Here is a 6,146-nt window from a genome sequence, read left to right as displayed (position 1 = left end):
CCAGTGATTTGTCAAGTGTTTCTGGTTCCAATTTTCAGACTAGCTGACAGAGATGAACACCGAATAAGACATGTCCAGAGCTGGTATCATATAGTGTAGAAAATCTGGGAGGTGCGTTCCAATGCAAACTGACCTAGTCAGATGTTCTCATTCAGTTCAAGAGAGTGCGTGCATTAGGGCATGAATGTTGGGCTGCAAGTCACAGAGCACTGCACTGGAACAGGAAACTACACAAGGATAAAAATGGCCAGCGTTCCCCCCTCCTCATTAAAGGAAACCTAAACAGTCTGAGCTTGTCCTAGAGCTGAGTGATCTGCTTATCTCCCAAAGAATATCAGCACCACTGTCATGGTCACACACATACACAAACTTGTAACAGGATGGATCATATCCAAGTATTGCACAATTTTTACTGTGACCCAGGAAAAAATTTGTGTCACGAAAGGGTTAAATGATTGCTCTTAGAAACACTGCAAGCCTATGATGGAGCCACTGCAAGGGTGAGGAGAAGCTGAGCTTGTATTTCTGAACTTGTTCTAGAGCTGCTGGGTCCAGCTGGGGAGGTCATGCCTCACCAGTGCAGGTCAAGGCTGAAATTCAGCAGTGACTCAGTCCTATGTCCTACCCAGAGAGGGCGCCCTTCTTTAATTTGCTCAAAGGCACTCTATCGGGGAGCACCCACACAGCCAGTACTGCCCTCCTTGTTGATTCTGGGCTTGTGTGACACATGTCAAGGAATGTTTATTATGATGCACTGGAAATAATCATGTGGGGGTTTCAGTGGTTAATGAGTGACAGCAAAAGATGCTTTATTCCAGGGGAATGTAAGAGTAGAAGTGACACAGCAAATTTGTTTAGTGAGGGCATGTTCCAGAGAAAGTAGGAGAGTGAAAAAGGAAAGTTACTGTGATAAAGAAACAGAGAGGAGGTGGAAGTGGGGAGCACCAAGGGGAGTTTTGCAAGTAAAAAAATAAGTTGACATCGAGATGCACAAAACAGTTTAAAAATCTGTGGCTCAAATTCAGGGAAAGAAAGGTTTTAAGAACAGCTGCATATGTTTATTTTAAAAACTATTTACTAAACTGAGTTTATGCATTTAAAAGAAATAAATGTTGGGCGGGCCGAGTGGCGCGATGGTTAAGAANAAAACAAAGGATAGAAGGAACCTCCCCCCGCCCCCGCCTCCCGAAATCTGGCTATATTTAATATCTCTTAAATGACTGTAAATATTGTTTGGTCAGGACATTTTGGAAAGTATAAGCTATTTTATGCAAAAACAAAACAGCTTTCTTCTGAGGTACTGCTTCTCAGGTGTCTGCTTGAATCGACCACTGGAATGTTCAAAAAATTAGCTTCAGCGGTGACAGACTAAAAAAAGAAAGAAAGAAAATGCGCCAACTTGAAGACTAAGGGTGGTGATTACAAGTAAGAATATTATATAGTTTCTCTCAATATTCTGGACAATATTTTCCACCCAGGGTTTGCAACCATTGTCTAATATACCTTGAGCTGGTCGATGAGAAACCAGGGTGCCTCTTAAACTGTGCACACTTTAAAAGAACTGGAAAACTCTGGTGCTGCGCATTCTAAGGACAGGAGCCCGTGGGTGCCTGCCGCTCCGGGTGTGGCACTTTTTACACTCTTTCTTTTCAGAAATCGAGCTTTAGATGATGTGTGTGTATAATTAAGCAAAGCTGGGCACAGGAGCACAACCAAGATGTTTAAAAGCTGGAGGTCAACGTTGGTTTGAGACTTCGGATTGAAAGACACTTGGATTCCTAAGGCCAAATCATGCTCTGGGTGCACGTCAGGAGCGCCCTCCAGGCTGGGGCTCGTGAATGGAGGCCAGGTGGCCGGAAGGGGCCGGAGTGGGGTCTGTGGCCTCGAAAAGGGTGAGAGGCATTTGAATTGCATGGATCCAGAGGGCGTGTGTTTCACCCTCTCTGGATCTGAAAGCCTTTGGAATAGGTTTCTGGAGAGTTTCCCCTTCCCTGGGCCCCGACTTTGTACCCAGGAACCAATGTACCCAGGGAACAGGCCGCGAGTGCCTGAAGAGGACTCCCTAACCCTCTACCTTCTAGGAGGAATGGGTGAGGCATTCTCGTGAGGCGGATCCCTCTAATCCATAAACAGACAACCAACTTCCAGATCTGGCGAAGACTCAGGGTCACCTGGGGTGAGCGAGTGTCGGAGTCCTGCTTTTAAATATGGACCCTCGATCCCCACTCTGATTAGGAATCGGGAATGCCTGTTGGACTCGGGAGTTGGCATTCCGTACGTAAGGTGTAGGAGAGCACAGGTAGTCTGAGCATCAGGCAACTCCTGCAGCCTGAAGAGCAGAGTGAGAATGAGCTCAGAGAGAGGGGCGCGACCACCACCTCCGACCGCGCAGTGAGGGCGTGGGGACCCGCCCTGAGACGCCGCGGCTTAACTCAGCTAGGGTTAACACGACAGACTCAAGTCGCTGGGACCCCAGGCCCGGAGCCTCGAATAGCTGCCGCCTGTGCCTGCCCTCCTGGCACCAGTTCAGGATCCCAGGATAGTACCTCTGTGATCGCCTGGGCCTTGGACCAAGTGCATCCGGCGTTTGGGGCACATTTCTGAGTCCCACCTTGGCTCCACGCATCACCTCTGGGCCCGGGACATGGGACTCGGCCATTTAAAATCTGGGCACTGTGGCTCATAGCTTGATGGTTTGGGAACTTGAGCTTGCATGGTAATTGCCTGGAGGCGTGATAAAACACAGATTGCTGGCCCCCCAATCCCAGAGTTTATCATACCTGGGGTGGGATTCAATAACTGGCCTTCCTAACAAGTTCCCAGACGATGCCCATGCTGCCAGTCAGGGAGCCACACTTTGATAACCATTGCTTTAGTCTGCTTTTCCACAACTTGTCTTTCAAGAAGATTGTCAGGAGGGAAAAGATTTGAAGGGACATGATAGGCCTTCTATTGTAGGACCTTGGGCATATGGCATAAAATCATATAACTTCCTAGTTGAGGTGTAGGGGTGAGAGGTTCAAGGCTGATGGAAGGTGGGATCTCTGAAGATGGGTCATTCCTGTCTTCTTAGGAAAGAGGGTGATGGCTTGAGGATGAGGGAGAGAGACCCCTGAGAACTCAGCCAGGCCACTCTTTAGTGGGGGAGTTTGGCCTCAGAAAAGCAGGGAAATGTTCAGAGTCACTCTGGAAGTTTCCAGGGTTCTAGTGTGGCTAAAGGGAAGACCAGAGGTTTGGGCCAGTCGACCAGGGGTAGGACACATTGGGAAAATAGCAGATAAGCACTGGTTCTCCTTTGGGCCCCCAAACCCTTCTCTAATTTTGCCCGAGTTCTTAAGCATAAAAGGGCTCAACATGTATGTGTGTGGTGTTGGTGCAGGGGAGCAGTTCCTGGAGGAAGAGGCCCTGCCTGTGCCCATTGGGCCTGTGAGGTTTAAGCCTCCCCTCAAGTGGCAAGTGCTCTCTCCTGTGCAGGGCCACATTGGGACATGATGACTCTGTCAGTCCTTGGGCATTTTTATCATGTTTGTGTAGGCCCCTTCCTCCATAAAATATATTAAAGATTATATTTACAACTGTGTTAGTATAAAGTCGAATGGAAATCAGGTGGGATGCATTATCATGTATTCATTATTCTTCCATTTATTTTTTTCTTCTGATTGTAAAAGAAATGAAAATGACAACATTTTATGGGTCCCTAAAACTGTCATGGGCCCTAGGCACTCTGCCAGTTATGACAGATGGATGTCAGGGCTGCTCCTGAGCACACCTTGGAGGATGGGGATACTAGGTGTGCCTTTTCCAGCTGTGGCTCCTAAGCCTCTACAGGAAACCTGGAGAGAAGTTTGGTACAAGGCTAGCTATCTGTGAGTCACAGCTGTACTCTGATATGAAACTGGTCAGTGCATCCACGCTCCCACTGCAGAGACCCTCCGCCCTGCTTTAGTCATGTCCAAGGCACAACCTTCAATCTGGGTAGAAAAATCCAAACAAATTAGGTTACCACTCCCATTTCTTATCTTAACACCTGGCCTGCTTCACTTTTTTTTCCCTTACCTGGAGAGCAGATTATTAAGTGAAATCCAGCTTTAAAAAGCTATACAAACCAAGCAAATGCAACTTTGGGCTTCCAGTTGGTGTCTGCTGCTATATAACTATTTAATTTCTTTTTATTTTTTTTAATTTTTATTTTTTATTATGAAATACACATTTTTTAGAATTAGTTTCAGCTGTACAACACAGTGCAATAGTTATGCTTTTTACCCCTAGAAGTGACAATCCCCTTCCCCCAATCCGCCGCCCCATAACTATTTAATTTCTTATTATCTTTCTAGAGTTCCTTTATGCATATTCAAGTGAACATCAAGATTGATATTTAAACACTGTTCTGCATCTTGATTTTTTTCACTTTCCAGGACAGCTTCCTCATCCTTTTTTTTTTAAGTTTTAATTTTTTAAATTAAATTTATTGGGGTGACAATGGTTAGTAAAATTACATAGGTTTCAAGTGTACATTTGTATAATACATCATCTACATATCATATACCATTCCATTTTAAGAAAATGTCATTATAATTTATTTAATTTGTCACCTATTGAGGGCATTTAGGTTGTGTCCCATCATTGCTATCACAAACAACACAGCAATGAATAACACTGTACACATGTCATTTACTGTGTACAAGTGTAACCACTGGGCAGATTCCCAAAAGTGGAGTTGCTAGGTCAAGGGTACGTGGATTTGTATTCTAATGGATATTGCCAAACTGCCTACCACAAGAGTTGTGCTAATTGACACTCCCACTAGCAATGAGGGAGGGTGACTGCTTCCCCCACAGCCTTGCAATAAAGTACATTATAACTTTTTTTTCTTCCAATCTGATAGGTGAAAAAAAAAATCAGTCTACTTGTAGACTGTTTTTCTTTTATTATGGAGGTTGAACAACTTTTTGTATGCGAAAGCGCCTTTTGAATGTTTCTTCACAAACATTCGAGGGTGGGTCCTCTTGGCTCTGAAGTGGCTTAAGTTCCCTGGGTAGGAAGAAGAGCTGGGACATGGCTTTTAATGGAGATGAGGATTTCTCCAGCTGCTGGGACAGAGCTCATTAGAACATTGGGAAGAGGAGACAACCAGAGATACAGGGGCAGGGTTCTGGAGGCAGCTACCATCACTTTTTCCCCCTCATATGAAACATTTAACACTCTTTAATGCAAAACACAGAAGATAAACATGCAAATATAATTTTAATCTGTCTTCATCCAACAGATCTCCTGACTAATTATGATAAATTACATTGTACATATGTTAAAATAGTGGTTAATTTATGGATTCTGTGTTTTGAAATTCAGTTGTCCCAAGTTGATATTGATTAACATGTTTTGTATTTTACTTACAAACATATGGGGATTTTACCACAAAAACAACTCAAGTATTAACATATACCAGCCAATCACGTCTCATGATTTAAACAAATAATTTGGAGGAAACAAGAGGAAAGATTATTCCTGGCAGTAGTTTCACAGAAGAAAAAGCTGTAATGGTTTGGTTAAGAATCTAAATAAAAATGGTACATAGGAGAAAACAGAGAAAAACAAGTGTACTGAAAACGTGCAGCCTATCATGGTTCAGATCTGCTGTAATACTTTTTTTCACTCCTGGAGATCCAATAACTTGTTTGGGAAAATAAATGTCACATGATAAGCCATCATGTATTCTCCCTGAATAGTCAGAAGTCACAGAAAAGAAAACATGATAGCAATGGGATTGCTTCACTACAAGCCAGACAGCAATATAAATATGTGTTCAAGCTGACAGTAACTCTTCTTAAAAATTTCAATTTCTTATTCATTTTAGGGCTCGAGTGTATTAAAATTATTAACATCGTTTTATATGAGATGGCTCTCAGGCACTCTGTCTGTCTCTGTCTGTCTATCTCTTTCCCCCCACTTCCCCACTCCTCCTGCTATAAGAAAGACATGATAATGAGAAACTATTCCAGCAGGAGGAGCTGGTTTAGGAACAAATGGATTCCATGGCAACTCCTGACTCCACATGACTTCTAATAATCGGCATTTCAGTTGGAAATTGTCTATGTGATATTCTGTTCAATGCTGGTGCTTTATGCGGGGTTTTCCCTAGTTTACAT

The 6,146-nt window shown here is 43.7% G+C and overlaps 1 protein-coding gene across 1 annotated transcript in view; it reads right to left on the bottom strand.

Moving 5' to 3' along the window:
* Positions 1-6,146, bottom strand: part of SIM1 (SIM bHLH transcription factor 1) — a 101,389-nt gene that overhangs the window by 78,334 nt on the left and 16,909 nt on the right. The window lies entirely within an intron of this gene.

This window comes from Hipposideros armiger, unplaced genomic scaffold, assembly GCF_001890085.2.
Source record: "Hipposideros armiger isolate ML-2016 unplaced genomic scaffold, ASM189008v1 scaffold_81, whole genome shotgun sequence".
NCBI classification, from domain to species: domain Eukaryota; kingdom Metazoa; phylum Chordata; class Mammalia; order Chiroptera; family Hipposideridae; genus Hipposideros; species Hipposideros armiger.
Note: the sequence above shows the minus strand (reverse complement) of the source record. Positions and strands in the feature narration are given on the sequence as shown.